The 25,191-nt window shown below is 42.1% G+C and overlaps 1 pseudogene; it reads left to right on the top strand.

The window, feature by feature from the left end:
• The first annotated feature begins 1,553 nt into the window (after positions 1–1,553).
• Positions 1,554–25,191, top strand: part of LOC138439810 (sodium/potassium-transporting ATPase subunit beta-3-like) — a 60,406-nt pseudogene continuing 36,768 nt past the window's right edge.

Below are 25,191 nucleotides of genomic sequence, written 5' to 3' on the forward strand. Positions count from 1 at the left end.
CTAGAGTCTTATCAGTGCTGGGCACGAGGGAGGAGGGCTCCCAGGCATCCCTGATAAAGTCAGTCTCCCTTCACACGTATGCTGTGTATTTCAGCAGTCCCCAACCTTTTTGGCACCAGGGACTGGTTTCCTGGGAGCCAGTATTTCCAAGGACTGCAGAGGGAGGGATGGTTTCTGGATGATTCAAGTGCATTACGTTTATTGTGCACTTTATTTCTATTTTATTCCATCAGCTCTACCTCAGATCATCAAGCATTAGATTGGGAGGTTAGGGACCCCTAGTATATTTCACAATTTTCTTGCTTCACAATTCAATGCCTGAGAACTTCCAGGTGGGAAGCAGTGAGGATAGGAGGCTAGGTTTAGAAAGGTAGTCCCAGGCACAAGATCCAGCTCCATTACTAACTAACCATTTGTGACCTTGGGCAAGACCTAAAACTTCTCTGAGCAACAAATAGGGTTTTAAGTAGAATAAGTAAGGGGCATGCATGCTCAGCTGTGTCTGACTGTTTGCAACCCCAAGGACTGTCATCTGCCAGGCTCCTCTGTCCATGGGGTTTTCCCAAAAGAATACTGGAGTGAGTTGCTATTTCCTCCTGCAGGGTATCTTCTTGACCCAGGGATCGAACCCACATCTCCCATGTCTCCTGAATTAACAGGATTTTAGTTGAAACTTAATCCCAGGTTGCTCTTCCTGCTTCTGGATCCAAGTTAGGTGTCACCACCTTTGAACTGCAGTCAGAAAAGTGAGAGGGCCAGCAGGGCAGGCCCATTAATAGGGCCCCTGATTGCTCTGGGTTCCCTTCATGGAAACCCTGCGGATTGGCTGGTGCCTGCCTCCCCGCTTCCCTGAGGAGAACCAGCAGAGTTGCTTCCCCTTACACCATGGCTTCCCTCTCTGGCCTCAGTCCCCCTCCAGGATGAGGGCATGGGGAGGAGGCATGCTGGAAAGGGGATTGCCAAGCCTTCCTCAGGGAGAGTCAGGAGCCAGGCCTGGCTTTGCAGGAAAGCACAGCCTGGAAGAGTAGTGGTATTAGTCCTAAGAAGAGAAGAGAAGAAAACAAATGTAGACTCCTCCTCTGCCTTGGCTAAACCTTTCATCCTCCCCAGGGACAGTGGCAGCCCAGAAGTGTCGGCAGGAGCGGGAAGAAGGTGCCAGTCTTTTGGCCCCAGGTGACCAAAGTACAGAAAGTAGAGGAAGAAAGTCTCCCTCCTTTAATGCCACTCCCCTTCCTCCCCTCCAATCCCCAGGAAAGTCTCGGGGCAACCTCTGCACACGGACCCCTCCAAGTGTCGTCATCCACCCTAGATCATCAGACAGGCGCAGACATCGCCTGGGTCCTCCTCAGTCCACCCGGGGTGGACACGCAGCCCTCCCTGCAGCTTCCTCCTTCTCCCCCGCGCTGAGGAGGGACTGCCACCCGCGGAGTCAGAGGCGGAGCAGAGGCTGGAGGTGCCCTGGCGCGAGAAGAGAGTAAACCTCTGGCAGGCAAGGGGTGTGGGTCCCACTGGGAGCCTTGGCCGCTCACCTGGGCCCAGCCCAGCCCCCTGAGATGGGCTCCGTCTCCTCAGCGCTGGCGCGGTCCCGGTCCCGCAACGCCGTGGTGCAGTTGGGCTCGTCGCCACCGCCCCAGCCCGAGGCGCCTCCGGCTGCCCCCGCTGCTCGCGGAGACCGTTTTGCGCTCCACAAGACCGGGAGGCTTGGACCAGGGTGTGGAGAGGCGGCCACCCTGCCCGCAGCCTGGGAGTCTCAGCGGATAGCACCGAGCCCGGAGGGGCGCGCGAAGTTGGCGAGTCCGGAGCTGTCCCCGGTGCTGAACAGTGACGAGAGTATGCCTCAGTCCCAGCTGTCTCGAAGCCCCAGCGCTGCGGGTAAGTTTCCTCCTTTCTGTAAGGATCGTGGGGAGCCGCTCCGTGGAGACCTAAAGGGGCCCTTTTTAACTTCAAAGGGAGAAGTGAAAGCTCTGTCTCTCAACAGGATTTCGGCTTTCTTGTTCTCTTGCCCATAATTTGCCCAGAATCTCTTGCCCATAAAAATTGCCCATTAACTTTCACAAGTTAAGACTCATTTCTGACTCATTTCAATACGGAGTTATTTCAGAAGGATCATCTTTCACAGGCGTTTAAACAGTAGCTGGCAAGGCAGTTTACCCCCTAAGGATCCCTTTCCCCATCTTTGCACTGGCGTCCGCACCAACGGGAAACATAGTCCTTGTTGTTTTGGAAAGGAGGTGTACCTGTCTCCCAGGGGAACTGGAAAAAGGACAGGAGATTCCTGCTTGTCCAAGACTTATCCATGTGTGAAAAAGGAAACCTGTCTCTGCTGAAGGGACGTGGGGTGTGTGGTTGGGGGAGGACATTTTAAGGGTAAAGAGAGAAGCGAGGAGAGCACATGAGATTTGGGGTTGGTGGTGGGTCTGTATCTCCATCACCTGCTTTCGTTGTGATCTTGGGCAGGATACTCTCCTTGTGCCTCAGTTTTATCATCTGTGACATAGAGATGATACTAATACATTTCTCACTAGATAGCTAGAAAACATAACCAGACACTGTGCATGTAGAAGTGCTGAGTGCTATCCCTGAACCAGATCTCTAAAACTTTTCAGGTGAAGCTGAAGGGAACTGTAAAACTTCAGTTTTGGGTTTAAGATATTCAAAGGTCCATTTCATAGGGTAGGTCCTGTTTTTGTGTAAGTGGGAGGAAAAGTCCTTAGTTGGTACATGTAATTAAAAAAAATCACACTAGAAAGGTTACTAAATACATCAGCTGGTCTTTTGGTCTCATACATAAATCCTCACTTTCATCCCAAGCAAGGTTGTGATGCTCATTGCTATTGTCCATTGAGTTTTCAAGAAGGACTCATTAGATTTCGTGGGCAATATTAGTTCCTCTAAAGAGAAAAAGTGGAGTGAGGGACTGACTCACACTTTGACTCATGAGAGGTCAGGATATATGAATCCTTATTCCCTTGAGAATTTTCTTGAGTTTATGGCTTTTATTTGTTATTATTTCACTCAAACAGCTTTTTAAAACAAAAATTAAGAGAATACACATGCATATTGCCCTTGAATGGATTCATCATTATACAATATGTTAGTTTTTCCCATTTATAGGATATTTTTGTGGTGTTAGTGGAAAGAGAACCAGATTTGGAGTTAGGATACCTAGGTCTTGCTAAGCTTTGCCTCCTAGGGCTACTGCTGCTGCTGCTGCTAACTTGCTTCAGACATGTCTGACTCTGTGTGACCCCATAGATGGCAGCCCACCAGGCTCCCCCATCCCTGGGATTCTCCAGGCAAGAACACTGGAGTGGGTTGCCATTTCCTTCTTCAATGCATGAAAGTGAAAAGTGAAAGGGAAGTCACTCAGTTGTGTCCTACTCTTCGCGACCCCATGGACTGCAGCCCACCAGGCTCCTCCGTTCATGAGATTCTCCAGGCAACAGTACTGGAGTGGGGTGCCATCGCCTTCTCTGCCTCCTAGGGCAGGAGACCTCTAGTTTCTAAACCTGTGCTATCTGCTCTTTTAAAATGAGCACAAATAGAGTTGTAGCGCCATATCCTATGCCATGAAGCTCAAAGGAAACTATGGAGATAAAAATTGGTTTGCAAACTGTAAGTACTATACAAAGGTAAGGTATTATTCAAGCATCCGGAGGCTTAATATTTTCTAATGTGTAGGATACAAAATTTTTTTAGATGATCTTATAGTCTATCACAGTTACATTGGATGAAACATGGATTGTTTCTGCAATGATTCAATGTTAGATTATATATGTGTGTGATATCAGTTAAATTACAACTATATATGCCTATAGAAGAATATTAACATATTTTTCATCATACTTCTGGTGATATAGACAGTATATTTTTATATTGCATAATTCCTAAAAACTAATTTCTAGGAATTTGCATTGAATTAGTTTCTGTTCTAGATTTGATGAATGCATCCTGGGAATACTATTAGCTTTAACTTTTTGATTGAATGAGATTCTTTTTTTCCATTCCTTCCACTTTCTTTCATAAAGAAAATTTCAAATTAAAGATGACATTCTGAGTTTTATATCACCTAAGGATACTTACACAAAGTTATTCAATTTCTATCCTTTGCTCTTAAAAAAAAAGAACTTGTATCTTTGAAGTGTGGTGAGTTTAGATAGTTGAAATTGCAGATAAGGCTCAGTTTTATCATCTTTAAAAATGAGATGAGTTGCGTTTTTCTGTGAGTCTGGGTAGCCCTTGCTTGGAATAGATTGGATTTCTCCAGGTATTGGGGAGAACAGCACAGAACTTGTGAATCTGGGAGAAAAGTAGCTGTGCTGCAAACTAAAACCTTTACTTTACAAACCAAACTGAATATATACTTGTGTGCTATGTACCAGATGTTATTTTACAAGATGGTGGGATGGGTCATTTAGTTATCATTTTACAGATAAAGATATCAAGGCACAGAGAGGTCAAGTTACACAGCTAGAAAATGACAGCCAGAATTTAAACCTAAATAGTCGAATTCTGGAATTCTTTTCTGTTTCTCTATACTACTTGTCTTAAGTGATGTGGGTTTATTTCCCATTACCCAGTCCTTCAGTTTACTAATATTTAGTAACATTCTTTGAAAGCTTTGTATTTTCTGAGCTATACTCAGGGAAACCAAAGAAGGTACATTGGTTCTGGGAGGGAGATATCAAATTAAGGAAGAAACAGTCACCTTGGATATTACTATGGTGATACTTAAAGCCAAAAATTTTAAGGGGAAAGTTAGACTTGGGGTGCAGAGTCAGGCCAGTAAGGCCAGATGTTTCCTCTCATCTACATTAAAGGCTCTGAGATTCTGAGATTTGTCTAACTGAGGATGGTGTTAGTTTCCTAACTCTTGTCTTACGATACTGTTGTGAAGATATGGTATCAAAACCCGAGGCGAGATCCGGCTTATATTAAGCATGGTGTTTTGTAGGCTTTTGTGGCCCCACTCACTGGTAGAAAGTAAGGATGAAGTTAATTCACTTTTAATAAAAGGTATCTCAGTTCAGTTGCTCAGTCGTGTCCAACTCTTTGTGACTCCATGAATCGCAGCATTCCAGGCCTCCTTGTCCATCACCAACTCCCGGAGTTTACCCAAACTCATGTCCATTGAGTTGGTGATGCCATCCAGCCATCTCATCCTCGGTCATCCCCTTTTCCTTCTGCCCTCAATCCCTCCCAGCATCAGGGTCTTTTCCAATGAGTCAACTCTTCTCATGAGGTGGCCAGAGTACTGGAGTTTAAGCTTCAGCATCAGCATCAGTCCTTCCAATAAAAAACCCAGGACTAATCTCCTTTCGAATGGGCTGGTTGGATCTCCTTGCAGTCCAAGGGACTCTCAAGAGTCTTCTCCAACACCACAGTTCAAAAGCATCAATTCTTCGGTGCTCAGCCTTCTTCACGGTCCAACTCTCACATCCATACATGACCACTGGAAAAACCATAGCCTTGACTAGATGGACCTTTGTTAGCAAAGTAATGTCTCTGCTTTTGAATATGCTGTCTAGGTTGGTCATAACTTTCCTTCCAAGGAGTAAGCGTCTTTTAATTTCATGGCTGCAGTCACCATCTGCAGTGATTTTGGAGGCCCCCCCCCCAAAATAAAGTCTGACACTGTTTCCCTGTCTATTTCCCATGAAATGATGGGACCAGATACCATGATCTTCGTTTTCTGAATGTTGAGCTTTAAGCCAACTTTTTCTCTCTCCTCTTTCACTTTCATCAAGAGGATTTTTAGTTCCTCTTCAGTTTCTGCCATAAGGGTGGTGTCATCTGCATATGTGAGGTTATTGATATTTCTGCTGGCAAACTTGATTCCAGCTTGTGCTTCTTCCAGCCCAGCGTTTCTCATGATGTACTCTGCATATAAGTGAAATAAGCAGGGTGACAATATTTGGAACCAGTCTGTAGTTCCATGTCCAGTTCTAACTGTTGCTTCCTGACCTGCTCAGAATAAACCAATAACCAGATAAACAAAAAAACCTTCCACAACTACCTGTCTATTGTGTAATCATCAGAAGTAGGTTGTCTGAGGTGCCTAGCTTTTGTCAGAAATTTCTTTGGATGAAGAGAGACTTTGACATTATTGATTAGGGTAATTTTCGGTTAACAATCTGTGTGTTAAAGTTGTTGGGGCTTTTTCCATTTTCAGTTGTTATCTCCTCACCCCTTTTTTGTACTGCTGTTTTAACATTTGGAAAAGATGTATCCTACAAGAATTGGTTTCAGACTGCAACCAGTATTTGTCAGATGATGGTCTTGAAACACTGTCTTGCTGAATTTGTTTGTTTGTTTTTGGCTATGCCTGGTGACTTGTGGGATCTTAGTTGGAGAAGGAAATGGCAACCCACTCCCGTATTCTTACCTAGAGAATCCTGTGGACAGAGGAGCCTGGTGGGCTGCTGTCCATAGGGTCGCACAGGCTTGGACACGACTGAAGTGATTTAGCATGCATGCATGCATTGGAGAAGGAAATGGCAACCCACTCCAGTAATCTTGCCTGGAGAATCCCAGGGACAGAGGAGCCTGGTGGGCTGTCGTCTATGGGGTTGCACAGAGTCAGACATGACTGAAGCGACTTAGCAGCAGCAGCAATTCCTGACCAGGGACCAAAGCCTGGCCCTGGAAGTGAAAGCACTGACTCCTAACACTGGACTGTCAGGGAATTCCCTGTCTTGGTGAACTTTATTGCCTGCTACTTGGTTTCCATCTACGTCTTCTGTGACTCCTGATAAGGTTACTGCCTTTGGGAGGAAAAGATTTCTTCTACCCACTTAGATTTATAGTCAGGAGCCTGCAAATTAACTGACAGTAGCTTAAGAGGAGAAAAGACAAGGTTTATTTATATTCACCCGAGGGAGTACTTAATAATGAGTAACTTGCTGAATAGCTAGAAGTAAAGATTTATATACCAACTTGACAAAAAAGAGAGGCTGTTTAGGGCTTCACTGGGAAAGAAAATCTGAAAGGTTTTATTGAACTTTTCCATGCTAATGGACAGCTGAAACTGTGTACTTCCTAGTGCTAAGGGTCAGTCTTTTCTCAATTTGGAAACTCCCTTGGGGGGAAGGGGTTGTCAATGGCAGCTGTATTTTCTGGACACTGCTTAAGTTTTTGAAAGTGTTTCTTGCCGTTGCTGTTGATCAGACGTTTTCAGTTTAAAGTAAATATCATACCACTGTGGTGGGCTAATAATCCCTTTACCACTGTTTGTCTCTAACTCTGTCCTCTCATATGTTAGAGGCCCTAGACTGCCACTTCTGGGGTTAAGGACAAAGATCCCACACATACGTCATCCTTGGTGTTATATTATCTGTAACTTACTCAGATTGCTCAATCTAGACAGTAGTTTGTGTGCGTGTGTGTGTTTTTAGTTTGCTTTCTGAGTGGCTAGTTAACACCCTATTGAGAAAGTTTATTCCTCTGTTCTTTTTTTTCCCCATAGTTTTAATTTATTTATTTGTGTATTTTTTGCTGCTCTGGGTCTTTGTTGCTATGTGTGGACTTTCCCTAGTTGCACTGAGCAGGGGCTACTCTCTGGTTTTGGTGCTTGGGCTTCTTACTGCAGTGGCTTCTCTTGTTGAGAAGATGGGCTCTAGGTGTGCAGACTTCAGTGGTTGTGGCTTGAGAGCTCTACAGTTCAGGCACAGTAGTGGCGCACAGGTTGCCCTGCAGTATGTGGAATCTTCCCGACCAGGAATCAAACTCTTGTCCCTTGCATTGGCAAGTGGATTTTTAACCACTAGACCACCAAGGAAGTCTTGTATTCCTACATTTTTCCCCTGTCCTGTTCTTCCAACTGCTCCAATTATGCCATGTCTAATTATATTAAAGGCTTTTAAAATCAGCATTAAAGTAATTGGGAGTAATTTTTCATTGCTTGCAATGAGTAATATTTAAGATATGCCAAGGAACTTCTGCCCTTGCATGAACAAGGAGTAAGAATCTGGTGAATCCAGTCCTCTCTTCCTGCCTGAGGGACATGTCGTTTCCCTGAGAACCAGACCCTGCCCCACTCTGGGGGAAAGGCTGCAGAAGGGATTTTCATTCACTCTGTGACCTTGGCGATGACTAGTCTGTAAGCCAGCCAGTCAGAGTTTCTGCTTTTTCCTCTCTGTCACTTTTTCCATAGCCATACTAATTGCGGGCTCCCCAGGGAGGAGGAATCCTCTCCAGCCTCTAGCCTTTCACTTATTATGTCCTGAGATTTGGGCTCTACTGGGTCAGGAAGCGGGGAGAGGATGAGAGTGTGACCGCTGACCGCTGCCTGCACCCCACATTGCTTTTCAAGTTGTCTCAAAATGAAATGACCCCCAGTACAAGGTAAGTCCTCTTTTTCCCCTTTGAGAAGGTCCCTCAAAAAAATTTTTTTTAATAGCGTACTTGAACATACAAACTTTGAAAGGACTAGAAAAAAATTTTTAATATTTATTTTGTTACTTTGTTACACCTGTCTCAAAATCTCAAGTTGCAGTAAATACATTAGTTTAGAATACCATTTTTCCCACTCTTACATTTCATTAAGCACTTTTGATTTTCCTGAGATATGATTTATTCAATAACTTAACAAATACCTGCATGTTCATTATGTGCCCAAACACATTTATTTACTCTTCTTACAAGCTTTTTTTTATCACTAGTATTATTGTCTTCACTAAAGGCATTTTGGGGTCATCTGACGGTTTTCCAGAGCACAGCATCTTCACCAGTTTGTACGACATACTGAACATACTATGCTGTTTGTATGACAGCTTCTGTGAGTAATGTTGTCACTGGAACTTTTATAAAGTGCAGACTGATAGAGGTTTAGCTTTTAGCCATTCAGATTCACCTCTCCTCCTCCTTTCATGAAGTCTGACTTGTAACCTTTATGAAGGAGAGACTTGGGAGCTCAAGTGTCAGTGAGTCCATCTTTCCTGAGGGTTAACTTGGTGCACACACACACACACACACACAGAGTCCTTGCATTAATGAATGTTTATAGCTAGAAGGTATCAAGGGAAAATATATGGTAGTAGATACCTACTTCTTTTAGTATTTTAGTATGAGTTGAAAATGGCTTTATTATTTTTATAAACATAATACAAGCTTGTTGAAAAAATGTCAGTATAGAACAGTGCAAAGAATAAAGCATTAACAAACAGCCCAAGATAATCACCATTAACATTTTGTTGACTATCCTTCCAAGTATCTCTTTAGGCACACACACACACATTTTATATAAAAGATATCATTTTATACTTGCTATTTTATGATATAATGCTTTCTACTCAGTAATATTTTATGAGCATTTTAAATATCAGTATATTATACATCATTGTTTTTAATGGATGCTCTTCTGTGTATAGTATAGTTTATCTCTCACTCTCAAATTAATGGATTTTGGAGTTGTTTCCAGTTTTATTTATTATCAACAATTCTGTGATAATCATCTCTGGATTCTGAGTCACAGTTTTAAAGATAAAGGCCTTCTCTAATTTTATCCAAGTCTATCAAGGAATTCTCCCATTTTTTCCCAGTAGTTTAAAATTATTTTTATTATTTTGGTAAAGTATGCATAACATAAAATTCACCATTTTAAGAATTTTTAAGAGTAATTTAGTGAGTGGTATTATGTTCACAGTGTTGTTTTGCCATTATCACTATCCATGCACAGAACTTTTTTCATTTTGTCAAACTAAAACTGTTCCCATTGAGAAACATTTAATATCTCACCATTACCACCGCAGTCAACCCCTGGCAACCACTATTTTACTTTCTACATTCAGATTCATCTCTCTTTCCCTTTTTGTGAAGGCTGAGTTTTAATCTGCTGGAAAGGAGAGGCTTGAGAATTTGCTTTACACAGTGACACTTTAGGTACCGTATATAAGCAGAATCACATGGTATTTGTCCTTTTGCGACTGGCTTAGTTCTCTTTGTATAGTATTTTTAAGGTTTACCCATGTCATAACAGTGTCAGAACTTTTTCTTCTAGTATTTTTAAAAATTAAAAATTAAAAACAGAGCAAAACTGAAAGAATTTTATAGCAAACACTCTTATACCCACCACCTAGATGCTACCATTTACATTCAACTGTACTTGCTTTATCATGTATCTATTTATCTATCCCTCTATTCATCCCTTCATTTATCTTATTTTTGCATTTAAAATTATTTCGCAGATATAAGTGCACTCTTTCTTAAGTAAATCCACATGCATACCACAAACTAGAGTTTGATGTTTGTTGACCCTTTTTTGTTTTGATGTAAAATCTATATATGACAAAATAAGGAAATATTAAGGATGTAACCTAAACCTCTAGCAAGATAGAAAACATTAGCATCGTCCCAGAAAGTCCCTTCATGCCCCTTTACAATCTCCACCCCATTCCCACCCACAGACTCACTCTTCTGACTCACTGTTCTGATTTTTCACCATTCTGCATTCATTTTTATGTCTTCTAGAATGTCCTACAAGTGGAATATCATACAGCACAAATTATTTTCTGTAAACCTTATATCATTCCACATGTTTTTGAGATTCATCTCTGTTGGTTGTATCAAAAATTCATTTCTTTTTAAAAATTTAATTAACTGTTTTTTTCCACTGCACTGGGTCTTCGGTGCTGCTCACGGGCTTTCTCTAGCTGCGGTGCGCCAGGGCTGCTCTTCGTTGTGGTGCGCAGGTTCCTCACTGCGGTGGCTTCTCTTGTTGCGGAGCAGTAGCTCTAGAGTGCAGGTTCAGCAATTGTGGTGCACGGGCTTAGCTGCTCCGTGATCTAAGAGATCTTCCCAGACCAGGGATTGAACCTGTGTCCCCTGCATTGGCAGGTGGATTCTTAACCACTGGATCACCAGGGAAGTCCCAACAATTCCTTTCTTTAGCTGAGTAATATTCCGTTGTATGACTATACTACAGTTATGATTTTGTGGTTTTATTTTGTTTCCATTTAATTACATTTGAAGTTTATTCTGGTGTACCATGTCAGGTAAAGATTTACTCTAATATTTTTCCAGGTGGCTCTCTGTTTATCTCAACAGTATTTATTAACATGTCTGTCATAATTCCATTGATTCGAGATGCTAACTTTATTATACACTGACTTTCTATATACATTTGAATCTCTCTGGATTGTCTATTCCATTTTGTTATCTATGTATCAGTCAAGTTCTTGGAAGGAAATAGAATTCCACTCTGATGGTTCAAAAGAAGGGATGTTCATGGAAGTGTGGTCAAGGTTCAAGGATCCTGCTAGCGATGAGAAAGCACCCAGACTAGCAATGGTGGAAAGCCACTGAGCTCCTAGGCCTAAGGGATAAAGGAGAGCAGAGAATCTTATCAGATTTCTATGTAGGAGGGATCAGAGTCAGTACTTGAAAAGCAGTGAGGGATCTGGAGGGAACCATCTGACCGTCTCCTCTCACCCTCTGATCTCCAGCCAGGGCCTCCACTTGGCTGAACCCACAGGAAGCTAGAGGGCAAATGTCAACGGATACATGGAGAAAACAGCAGCGGGGCAGAGAAGCTGGGAAATTAAGTGTGGGTAATGGCCACCGGAGGAAAAGCAGCACAGTCCACCTGCTGTTCTGTGCCAGAACCACAGTGTTCTAATTATTGCGGCTTTGGGAAGATCCCTTGGAGAAGGGAACAGCTACCTACTCCAGTATTCTGGCCTGGAGAATTCAATGGACTGTATGGTCCATGGGGTCACAAGGAGTCAGGCACAACTGAATGCCTTTTGCTTTAGTAATAGTAGAGCCTGCTCATTGCTTTCCTTCCTCAGAGATTTTCTGGCTGTTTTATTTTTCATATGAATATTAGAATCAATTTGCCTAGTTAAGAATGAATTAGAGAGAAAACTCAATTTGTTGATATTTTTGTTTGGATTAAGAGATTTATGTGTTAACCTAGGAGGAAACTAACATCTCAGTGTTGCTGAATTGTCTTTTTATGAACATGTCTTTACATTTATTCAAGGAATCAGCAAGACTTTTCTCTTTAAATCAACAGATATGAATAATCAATAGATTTCCTAATATTGCACAGTTTCTGCCCTTTATAGAATCAACTTTACTTGGAAATAACATATTGTTGTTTTAATGTGCTACTGTGTTCTGTTGGTTAATATTGTATTTAGGATTTTTGTATTGGTATTCTTAAGTGACATTTGTCTTTAGTTTTTAATATATGTGAAATATTTATTAGATTTTGATATCACTGTAATGCTTTTTACAAAAATAACTTAGGTTTCTCTTTCTTTCTAAACTCTAAGTGTGTGCTAGATCACTTCAGTGGTGTCTGACTCTTTGCAGCTCTGAGCTATAGCTCGCCAGGCTCCTCTGTCTATGGAATTCTCCAAGCAAGAATACTGGAATGGGTTGCCATGGCCTCTTCCAGGGGAATCTTCTCAACTCAGGGACTGAACCCACATCTCCTATGTCTCCTGCATTGACAGGCGGGTTTTTTACCACTAGTGCCATCTGGAAAGCTCCCCACACCCCTACCCCTGAGACAAGTTCAAGCAACACTGAAATTACCTACTGTTTGAAAGTTTGTATAGTTCCGCTGGACACTATGGACCTGGTGCTTTTTTGAGGGGCAGTTTTTTGGATAACTTCTTTTCTTTCTCTTCAGCAACTGGACCAGTTAGATTTTTGGTTTCTTCTGAGACATCTTCAGGCAAATTATATTTTCCTACAAATTTCTATTTCATTCAGATTTTCAAGATGTATTTATTTAGGGCTGAGTAGTTTTTTATGCCTCTTTGAATTTTATTTATTAGCAGGGTGGGCTCAGAACTCTCTACCAATTAATGCACTGGGCACAATCTTTGTAGTCACTCCAAGTTTCCAGTTTCTAGATTCTGTGAAGTTGTCCGTTTCTTTCCTCTGTATGTTGTTGCTTGCGCATCACCACCCCACAGCCTGATCGGGTAGCCCTCTGATTTTGTCATTCCCCAAAGTACCATCTATCCAGGATTGTAGGTGTAGCTGTTTATAGAAGTCTTAGGGACAGAGGAGATGGCTAACATTGAGCTCAGCACAGCAAACTGCTTAATATCATACATTAAACTCTTCTTTGCATCATCTCTTGGCATACCTCTTTTGCTTTGCTCTTTTCTCTTTCCTGCCTAATATCTATCATCTTCCTACTCCTCAGAATTCATCTCACCTATTATGGAAGTTTTTTAGTTCTCTTAGTCTTACTTCTTCTCGTGTTCATATGCTGGAGCTTATTTTTCACAAGTAAATATAATAAAACCTAGCAATAATAGTGCCCTGGGATGATGAAATTCAGATATAACACAATGGAGAATATTCCCTTGCCTCTGCCCCGCTGGATTTTAAATTCCACTCACTTGTGGGGGTGACAGAGCGTGGTGAAGTATGGAAGTGACTCTTCTCTGATCATATGGAACTTCCTCAGTTTAATGTAAAGTGCTCCGGACTCCCTGTCTGAGCCAAGAAATGTCCTCTGTCTTAGGACACAGTTTGTCTTCCAGAGGGAAGCGGGCACCACCCTGCTTTACCAGGCTGGTCAGGCGCAGAGCTTCAGCCCTGTGCAATCCTGGTTTTTCCCTTCTTGTCCCCACCTGTGCAGGGTTTTAAATGGAGCTGTGTTTCCCTGCCTCCCCATCTCAGCCAGGAAAACTATGTAGCTTCAAGGAGCATCTCCACAGTTCCACATGCATGGGCTTTATACAGTAACTGGAAACCCTTTTGAAAAAATACTGCTTTTCATTAACCTTGCAATAATGCACCTTAAGCATTTCATGCAATTGGATTCTCCGGATTCCCCTTTTTTGCATATGGAGGGGTTTTTATGATAAACATCAATATGTTTTGCTGAACAGGAGGAAATCTGCAGCCAGCTTAGAATAGCAGTGTTTTCTCCGTCATATTTCTGGACCTCCACCAAAAATAGAAGTCCTCAATGGCATCTGGGAGAATTTGATGTTCCTTTCCTTGCTGTTCTCTCTACAGGTTGTATCTGAATGTAGAATACTTGAAGATTTTATTTGTTTTCTCCTCCCAACTAGGAGCTCCTAGGAAGGACTTCCTTTTCTTCTCTTTGGTCTTTCAGTCTTAGTTCCTGACCCTGGGTCTGGTTCATGGTTAGAGCTCAGGAAGTATGGAGGAAATATCCATAGGTGAGACCAGGGACTAAATCTCAGTGTATTGCTTTGACAGCAGCCTGATGGTGCAGACGAAAGGCAGTGGGGGATGACTTCACTTTTGGGCCTCTGTGATGTAAGACACGTAGCTTCTCTGGAAATCTATTTCTTTTCTGTAAAATGAAGATAATCATACCTGTAATGTCTAGCTTATAGGATTGTTGAGTTTACCAAAGGATATAAGGGGCATGAAAGGCACTTTAAAGAGTATTCTGCCTTCCATAAGCATGATGACTCATTGATCTAATGTGTGGGGAATGGGTGTGCATCTCATGGGTACACAGCTATACCAATATGTTTCTGAGTTTCATCCCATCTTTATAGTGAAGTAGGTATCCTGAAAACCTCTTCTTATAAATTCCTAGAATAATTAATAAACACGTCTTTTTAAATGCAGAGCTGAGAGTTTGCAGGAAATTCAGGGAACTTCTTGGAGGCCAAAGAAGTGAGATGGGGCTTCAGATCTCTGTAACCAGGGTTAAATCTCTCTGGGGGACAGGAGATAAGGGTTCAGACCTGAGTTAACTAGAGGATTGGAACTGAAACCCTTGCACAAAGTTAAGGCCCTTGTGGGAATGTGCTAAAAGACAAACAATAAGAAAAAAAATAGTATGCTATTTATTTAATTTTAGGTTTGAGTGGAGAAAGGAAAAGCCCCCTTTTAGCCTTTATCTCTGCAGGTTTGCTGTTACTTATGTTTGAGTTCTTGATTCACATTCCCTGTATGCTCTCGGGTACTGTAAAGTATACCCAATATGTATAACATACAAATATATACATTTGTATAATATACAATAACTTACAAAATAAAGTAGATTTGGGTGGGTAGTTCCTGGGTTCTATGCAAATAAAATCTGATACTTGCCAGAGAGATGTATCCTCAACACAAGTCCCACAGGGCTCCCAGAATCTTGCTGAAATAAATACTCCATCAAAAAATTGTAAGCAGACTTACAAGGAAAGAAGCCACCTTCAGCAGAGGTGAATTTTATTTTTTCTTTTAAAGTTATTATTTATTTATTTATGGCTGCACTGGGTCTTAATTGCTGCGCATGGGCTTTCTCCAGTTAGGGCAGGTGCAGTGCACAGGCTTCTTATTGTGGTGCATGGGTTTAGTTGCTACCTGGCAGGTGGGATCTTCCCAGATCAGGGATTGGACCTGTATCCTGTGTATTGGTGGGTGGGTTCTTAACCACTGGACCATCAGGGAAGTCCCAGATGAAGTATTTTAAATGAGAGAAGCAAGATGCTTACATAGCATGACCTCATTTTTAAGAGAACAAACCCTTTAATCTCTCATAGATACATACTCATATATACCCGTCTCTGTAAAGTTTGCATATGATTAGATGAGCATAAAAATATAGTACAAGGTGTGCATCAGTTGTTAACACTGGTGATATGAGGGGACCTGTATCAGTAAGAGGGGCAAATGGACAAGCAGAAATGAAGAAGTTTATACCATTCTGTCTCCTTCCTTCTGCCCAGTCCCTCTATATCACCCTGTGCAGGGTTTATACTGGAGCGGGTGTCTCCCTGCTCCTCTGTTTCAGTCAGGTAAAACCAAGCAGCTCCAAGAAGCACCTCTACCCCCTTGTAATTGGAGTGTGTGTGCTCAGTTGCATCCAGCTCTTCGTGACCCCATGGACTATAGCCCACCAGGCTCCTCTGTCCACGGCATTCTTCAGGCAAGAATACTGGAGTGGGCTACCATTTCCTCTTGCAGGGATCTTCCTGACCCAGGGACTGAACCCGTGTCTCCTGTGTCTCCTGTATTGGCAGGCGGATTCTTTACCACTGAGGCACCTGGGAAGCCCTGTATAAGGAGCACATCGGCACAAAGAATATGTGGAGTCATCAATGCCAGTGGACAAATAAATAACAGCTAATGAAAAATTAAACTCTAGTTAGATGCTGTAATGAGCAGCCTCCATTTATTCATGGCTATGTGGCAGGCACTTTCCAAATGCTTTACCTATATAACAATTCTATGTGGTATGGACCATCATTGTGAGTCCAGTCTTATCCATGAGAAAAGGGAAGCACAGAGAAGCAAGAGAACTTGTTCAAGGTCTCAGGTCCATTTTCCCAGCTGGAGGAGACAAGATCCAGACCCAGCCATTCACTCTCCAGCCTAGGTGCTTAGTCACTGGGCTAATACAAATGTGTGTATACGGAAGATTAGATGGACTAGCGATGATTTTTGTGTTGGGGGTGGTAGTATGAGTAAGGTTTGGATTATTATTACTGTAATTTCATTTTTCCTTAAACTTGTTACCCATAAAATAAGGAAAAAAGGTCATCTGTCCTTTTGTAGCCCTATCCCTCACTCCCAGTACCTAACACTGGGATTGGTACTAAATAAGAATGTTATTGCATGCATTGATGAATCTGTCAGCATAAAATGCAATTTAGGGGGCTCTCTGTCAACGTGTAGGGGTATAAAATGTGTTTATTGAATGGAGTCAGATTGAATCATGGAGGGCTTTCAGGCTGATTGCAAATTGAATCAACGGCCAACCGAGAGAAGCAAACTGGGCCAATATTTCTGCATATTTAGAGAGGACAAGAGTGCAATTGTTGAAACCTTTATGTTTCCATGCCTCTGCTGCTGCTGCTGCTAAGTTGCTTCAGTCATGTCCGACTCTGTGCAACCCCATAGACGGCAACCCACCAGGCTCCCCCGTCCCTTGGATTCTCCAGGCAAGAACACTGGAGTGGGTTACCATTTCCTTCTCCAATGCATAAAAGTGAAAAGTGCAAGTGAAGTCGCTCAGTCGTGTCTGACTCTTCGCGACCCCATGGACTGTAGCCCACCAGGCTCCTCTGTCTATAGGATTTTCTAGGCAAGAGTACAGTCACCTTCAAAGACTAGTTATGAGTGATTTTAGGACTAGTTTACATTTGTGATATGGCTTCTTCTTTTGGAGGGTCAATACATCTCTGGGAACCAATATTGATTAATTCAAAAGAGAGAAAGTGGTGAGGCAAGAGATTTAAGTGCCATAGTTTAGAACTCAGAAAAGAGCAAAGGGACATCAGAAATTTTGGGAAATAAAAGTCTATAGTAGAGAAGGTGAAACTAAATGATTTTGCAAAATCATGCCACTGTCCAGAAATCATGGGATCCAGGTGTTTCCCCACAACTTGGAGTTTAAAAGATGTTAGTTTATTAATTTTGTTGCCTTATTTAGAGCATTCATGCTCAGTGAACTCTTTCATGTGATGACTGTGGAGTCAGAATAGAAGTAACTGATGATCTTAAAGCCAGGCGTCATAAAGCTGGGAAGGTCCTAGGTTTCTACCTCCTATTCAGGTGGGTCTGCCTGGCCACAGGGATAGGGCAGGGCAGGGCACATGCCCACACATTCTTGCCCTTACTGGGGCTCACTGCAACCCCTTCTCTAGCACCTTCTTTTGTCAGACAAGGCCTGACGTGATTAACTTTCTATACACTCTTATCCTGATGACTCATCTCAGCACCTTTTGGGGGACTCATCTGGAGAGTTCAGCAATAACTGCTAACATTTTTGAACCCAAGTGCCATGTTCACACTGTATAAATCCTGATTCTCTCCATTTTGAATTTATAACAACATAGGCTCATAGAAGGTGAGTGTGGAAGGCAGTAGAGAGTGGTTGTCAGGAGTTAGGAATGTGAAGTCAGGCAGATGTGGGTCTCATTTTAAGCAAATGACATATCCATTTAGTGCCTTAGGTTCCTGAGTTATTAAACAGAGATGATAAATCTTTACTGCATGACAGACATAAGGATAAATAGATAATATGCATCGAAGTGCTTAGTGGACTGCCTGATACCTAGTAAATCCTTAATAAGTGAGAGGTACTATTACTATTATTATTATTTACTAGTATGTGCTCAAAGTCACATGCCAGCAAAGAGATACAGTCAGAATTTGAAAGCAGGGCCAATTCAAGCTAAAGCCCGTATTGTGCCACATCCTGTTGAAATGCTACAGGATCTCCCCACAAAGGCTAGTCACCTCTCTCAGAAGTGAGAAGCTCCCCTTATCTGCTCAGCTCAGGTGCCTGACGTGGGCTTTATGTTTTCCTCCTTTAAGCTGATAACCTGAGGGGAGCACGGAAAGTGGGGGTCATGCACAGAAGAGGAACCCAAGGCAACCTGCAGGGGGCCATGTGAAAACAGTAGAGTTTTTACTTCTGTCTCTTTCCTCATCTGATTTACATTTCTGTGAGTTTTTTAGTTATATTACTACAGCAGAACATACCCATATTTTAGAAATAAATGTATTGGGAGTACATATAAAAATGTTTTTACTGGTTTGCATATACAATCAAGATACTTTGGGGCTTCCCTGGTGGTGCAGTGGTTGAGAGTCTGCCTTGCAAGGCGGGGACATGGGTTTGATCCCTGATCTGGGAAGATCCCACATGCCACAGAGCAACTAAGCCTGTGCTCCACAAGTGCTGAGCCAGCACTCTAGAGCCCACTCGCTGCAACTACTGAAGGCTGAGTGCCTAGAGTCTGTGCTCCACAACAAGAGAAACCACTGCAGCGAGAAGCCTGTACACGGCAGCTAGACAGTAGCCCTTGCTTGCTGCCACTAGAGAAAGACCACCTCCTGCAGTGAAGACCCACCACAGCTGATAAATAAATAAATCTTAAAAGAAACCACCTTGGAGGTCACTAGTGTAGGTAATGGTGCATCAGTTAGGTCTAGTCCATGGCAGTTTGCCAAGGGTAAGCAAAATGGAAGCTGATGTCAGCTGGGAGCTTGGATGGAAAATGGATGCATTTTACTCAAGAACCGCTTAGGCAAGGTGAAGGTGGATTCTCAGAGTCATGGTGAAGAGCACAGGTCATCTGGATGACTTTGGCTTGGAAGGTTTGTGTGACAGTGGGAGCTTGCTCAGCAGTGCCCATAGAAGGTATGTGGAAGGAGGCTTTCTATATTATGGCCCTATAAATACAAACACTATTTAAAATATGTTCATGAGCTCAGTCTTAACATTTGTGATTTCATTTCTACTGTCTAGCTTGAGTATTTTCAAATTCACCTGGAGCTATTCTGGGACAAAACCATAAAACATCAGAGCAGGGAAGAGCCTTGAATGTCTTTCTTGTTTAGCATTTCCCAGCACCACTAACTCCATGAGAAAAGTTTCCCTGGCCAAATGCATGTGAGAACTGTTGGGAAGACAAAGTCAAACTGATTTCCTCAATGCTGGACTGTTGTTTTTTTTTTTTCTCGTTTTTTTTTTTTTTTTAATGTGGACCATTTTTAAAGTTTTTATTGAATTTTGCCGGGAGCCAGTGTGAGGAATCCCGCCCGTGACAAGGTCATGAGGAAGGAAGCTGACATACTCAAGGCGTGCTCAGACTTCAGGGACCCCTCTGGAAATTCCTAAGCATGTACCCCAACAAAAATCTGCCGGCTTTTGTGCTCTGCTTTTCCACTCTTCTGACATTTTCTGGAAAAAGTCAATTCAGGGCTTTAGTCTTCTGCATTTGAAAGAGTGTTTCAATCCAAAAAACCCTCTGATGGCTTTCTAGCCTGCCTGCAGGACTCCTACAGCTGCGCATGTGATTGTTTGAGGCCTCCTGACCGCAGGAGGCACAGGAAGCTTAAAACATCCTAGGAATGTAGGGGCTTCCGAAGAGTCAAAATCTTTAGAATAGGGCTGATTAAAGGTTTCATTTGTTGAGTCAATGCTTGCTGCCAAATTTTCATATCCTTTATTTGTAGATATAGTTGGTATATAGAAAAACAAGTAGTAGACCTTGTATTAGCAACATTAGATCTTTGAGATAAGTGCCTTCTTTGTTATAACCCACTGCACCTTTGTTCTATAGAGATGTAACTTTAATGCTTTAAGGAGATGTAGATTAAAGAAAAACACTTCAGGGGAAACAAAATTAACATTCATTAAGGAAGAGAGCCAAAAAGTGTTAACAAGCCTCTTGGCCAGAAGATAATGTAAATCACCTGAGACCTTTTGTATACAAAATGATATACAGAAAGAGTCTGGGCTGCGAACGCTACATAATTTTGTGTTACCCATTGATCTCCATGTTTTATCAAAAGTATAAAAGGCCTTCTGAACAATAAAGGATGGGACCAGTTTCTCGGACCAGTTTCATGGACTAGTCTCTCGGCCTGGTTTCTTGGGAATCTGGCTCCCCCCGTGTCTTTCTCTCTCTCTCTCCTTCTCTCCCTTTCCCTCTCTCTGCTCTTTACTTTAATTTCAGGCTGAATCTCCACCTGGGGCGCGGAGGCTCACCAGGTCTACTTACTTGCCCTGGCTGTTAAGACCCGCGCGAAAGGGAGCTTAAGGCGAGGCACCCTTAGATATTCAAGTGGGCGCCGGTGGCCCAACGTAGATGGTGCAAATTCCTTGTCTAGAATTTTATTGGTCTTCTGTGTAAACCAAGCTATTCAGCCCTCTTCCTCCACTTAATCTTCCTACTACGCTATAGTTTCTTAATCTAATCTTATATCAATCAATAAACAAGTCTTTCCACGCCAACGCCGTCCACCCTTCGAATTCCCTGGATCCACCGGGGCTGGACCCCAGCAGAATTTGTTGCAATATTTTTCCTGTTTTACGTTTTTTGACTGAGAAGCATGTGGGATCTCAGCTCCCTAACCAGGGATTGAACTGGCATGCCCTAGATTGGAAGGCAAAATCTTAACCACTGGACTACCAGGGGAGTCCCTATTGATTTGTTCTGGAAATGTGCATTTTGCTTCTAAGAGCAGAATCTAGCCTGAAGATTTCTCAGTATTCTCTACTCTCTGTTTTGTTATTTTGCATGGAGCATCTCTCTCTGGGATACAGTTAGGAAAAACGGATGAGGAAATTCAGATTTAGAGAAGGAGACTGATTTGTTAAAAGCATGTCTTGAGTAAGAGGCAGATTAGGGATTAGAACTCAGGCATTGCCTCATTCTGCATTCATGCAATTAAAAAATCATTCTCTGTGACAGACACTTCTGTGCTAGGTACCGTGATATAAACCTGAACAAGTAAGTAATTAGCCTCCAATTAAAATAAATAAATTTATATTAAAAAAACTGAACAAGAGAGAGTCTTTTTCTGTGGAGAGCTCACACTCTTGTTGGGGAGACAATTATAGTATGCTGTGAATTTAGAGATATACACAGGGTGCTATGTCCTCAGAGAAGGTAACATTCTGCATCAATGAATCTATTTTTTGTTTTTATTATTTGGCTGCACTGCACAGGTTGTGGCATTTTAGTCACCTGACCAGGCATTGAACCTGGGCCCTTGGCAGTGAAAGCACAGGCTCTTAACTATTAACTATTAACCCACCAGTTAATTAACTATTAATTTCCTCAATGAGTTTATTTTAAGCATATACAGTCTCCCTATATACATATATATAATTTCCCTTCCTGATTTGCCAGTAGGGATTTAAGTCCATCCTAATTAGCCTCTGTGTCCTTGTTCACCTCCTCTACAACCATCTTCCACACTCACTTGGCATCTGAGCATACAGAATCACAAATATCCCCATACGTCCCACCCTTTTCATTCTCTGCACCTCTGCTCCTGTCTTTGCCCGTTGTTCCTTGCTGCTTCATCTTTCTAGCAACTTCGATTCTCTCTGTAAACAACTGAAGAGTCAGCTTTTCTAAGATGTTCCTGATTTTTCAGAGCACATTTACTCTCACAGTGGGGCTTCCCTGGTGCCTCTGATGGTAAAGAGAACTCAGGCCTGCAGTGTGGGAGGCCTGAGTTCAATCCCTGGTTTTGGAAGATCCCCTGGAGAAGGGAATGGCTACCTGCCAGGGTCCAGCCCCAGCAGAGTCCAAGGATACCCTCAGGATGGACGATGTTGAGAAAAAGAGAGAGAGAGAGTGTGACACAGGGAGACCAAGCTTCAGTGAGCGAGGCCTGTAACTTTATTTTCAAAAGGGGCTTTTATGCCCTGACTTGTACATAGAGGAAAATGAAAGATGCAAGGTCATGCAGAGTCAGCTCAAACATTCCAGCAGTTTTGCCCTTATCGAAACCAGGATTTTTTTCTGTATGCCTTTCCATAAACAAGGGTCTTATGCTATGTACATTATCTTCTGGCCTGGAGGCCTGTTACATTTTATGACCCTTTTTTGATAAAGGTTGATCAACCAGAAAACTTGTTTTCCCTTGAAGTGTTTTTTTTTTTTTTTCTTTATATTTCTAATCTGTGTCAGCCTCAGAAAGTACTAAACAGAGTTACATTCTCATGGAGCAAAGGTGCAGTGGGTCACAACAAAGAAAGAACTTATTAGCTCAAAGGTCTGATGTGATTAATACCAAGGCTACTACTTGTTTTTCTTACATTCCAACTACATTAACTAATGCACTCCCAGGTGCACAGTGGATAAGGGATATGGGAACTTGGCAGCAAGCATTGGCCCAATAATGAACCCTTTACCAGTACTATTCTAATAATTTTTCACCCCTTAAAGGGCTCTATGCCCATTAGGACTTTTAGAATGTTTAGGCTTCCCATGCCTTTCATGGTTGGGAAGTTTGTGAACAATCATGTGCATTAGTTGCAAGAGTATGGATAAACCTGCTGAGCAAGCTAGAATGCTAACCGGGGGGTTTGAATTAAAATACTCCTTTCATGCCCAGGAGACTTATCAACTAGAACCCTAAGTTGATTTTCTCCAGAGAAAGGTGGAAAGGCCCTGTTAATAGGTGGATAGCCCTGTTAATGTCAGAAGAGTTGGTGAAAGGCATAATATAGTAAACAGTAGACAGATTTTGGTTTGGGGGTAGATGCTCGAGCAGGTCCAGGGAGTCCCTCAAGTCCTGATCTGCCTTGCCTGTCAGGTCTCCTCCACATGACCTTGTCATGGGTGGGATCTCCTGTGCTGGCTCCTGGCAGCTACCCATTCCAATATTCTGAATCCAGAATTCCATGGGCATAGGAGCCTGGCGGGCTACAGTCCATGAGGTTGCAAAGAGTAGACATGACTGAGCAACCAGCACTCTCATAATGTGCTCTTCCCTATTGTTGTTCAATTACTGTTCTTATGACATGGCGAGGTGATGTGTTTTACATGTCTTTTCCTTCTTGGGGCATGTTTCTCCCCATTCTTGTATTATTAGCATCTAGTATAGTTTAGAATAGAAAGTCATGCCTTTGAATTGTGGTGTTGGAGAAGACTCTTGAGAGTCCCTTGAACTGTAAGGATATCAAATCAGTCCATCCTAAAGGAAATCAGTCCTGAATATTCATTGGAAGGACTGATGCTGAAGCTGAAACTCCAATACTTTGGCCACCTGATGTGAAGAGCTGACTTATTGGAGAAGACCCTGATGCTGGGAAAGACTGAAGGCAAACAGAGAAGCGAGGGGCAGAGGATGAGATGGTTAGATGATTCATGCCCATGGTTAAATGGATATGAATTTAAGCAAACTCCAGGGGATAGTGGAGGACTGGGGAGCCTAGCATGCTGCTGCCCATGGGGTTGCAAAGACTTAGCAACTGAACAACAACAGTATAGTTCCTGGTACATAGTATACATTCAAATATTTGTCAAATAAATGAATAGTTACAGGTCAGTTGATCGCCTTTGCCTTGGAGCAGCCCTTCAAATAGTTGGAGATCCTTATCATGCCTGTTCTTCAGTCTTCTTTTTTTAGCTCTTTGTTTAACAGTTTCCTCTGTGAAGTTCTTTCCAGATAATCCCTTACTATTTGAAGAAATGTTTAACCAGAGAGTCATTTCATAGTTTTCTACAACCTTTCCATCACTAGCAGATCATGCACCTTAATTACTAACCCCTAGGGTTTCCAGTGGAGGGTCAGACAACTCAGAAACTTTTTGTATACTTGTGTGTGTGAGTGCCAAGTCACTTCAGTCGTGTTTGGCTTTTTGCAACCCTATAGACTGTAGCCTGCCAGGCTTCTCTGTCCATGGGATTCTCTAGGCAAGAATACCCGAGTGAGTTTCCATGCCTTCCTCCAGGGGGGTCTTCCCAACCCCAGGGATCGAAGTTGTGTCTCCTGGGGCTTTTGCATTGCAGGCAGATTCTTTACTGCTGAGCCATAGGGGAAGCCCCTTTTGTATACTTATTTCTTGACAGTGAAATTTTCCACAAACAGCCTTGTACAATGACAGCTCTATATGATATCATTTCTATGTCATTAGTGACCTGCATTTTTTCTATCCTTCTTAAGCAAAAGGTAACAGGTATATATTTCTTATAAATATTGAACTGTTTTGATGTACGGAAAATATCTCATAAAATGTGGTTAGGGGAGACATAAAAAGGGGTGTTAAGATTTCTTGGCAACAAAAAGAGAAAGTATATGATTTGAGTGTTGGCACAAATTTAGGCCTATTACTTGGCTGGAATTCTGAAGAGATCTCCAAATTCATATGGTTATATTTTTAAATTATTTGAATGCCAGGTCTGTGATTGTTTAAAACGCTGTTTCAGGCTTCTAATGGCTGAAGCAAGCATGTTTCCTGGAATTATTCAGGAGATAATTACTGAATAGGATGGCTGATCCATCCTAGGAAATTGGCCTTAATTTACAATTGAAATAAAGGCCAATATTTTCATTTCATGTCATAGACTTGTAAATTAAACAATGAAAACAATTAAATGATAGACTACAGAATTTTCTTTAGATCTATAGAGCCTCAAACATAGTAGATACATTAGAAGGAGAAGAAATCTGTAAAATATGCTAGCTACTTCTACGTGTTTATTCAGATTTGCTCTTTCTGCATGAGTCAGTTTCAGTAAGTTGAATCTTTTGGGGAATTTGTTCACTTCAACTAACTTGCCTAATTTGTTGCCATAAAGTTATTTATAGTAGTCTTTATAATTATTTTTATATGTGTAAGGACACATTGAGGGATATTTGGGTAGTGAGATTTGAACATTGTCCTAAGACCCAGTGGTGAGAGGCTTTAAAAAGGGTGCTTAGGTATTAGGAAAGGCACAGGAATTACTGAAGGGAAGAGTGGCAATCTCTTATGTGCTTTAAGATTAAGGAATGATT

This window comes from Ovis canadensis, chromosome 4 (genome assembly GCF_042477335.2).
Source record: "Ovis canadensis isolate MfBH-ARS-UI-01 breed Bighorn chromosome 4, ARS-UI_OviCan_v2, whole genome shotgun sequence".
In the NCBI taxonomy this organism is placed as follows: Eukaryota; Metazoa; Chordata; class Mammalia; order Artiodactyla; family Bovidae; genus Ovis; species Ovis canadensis.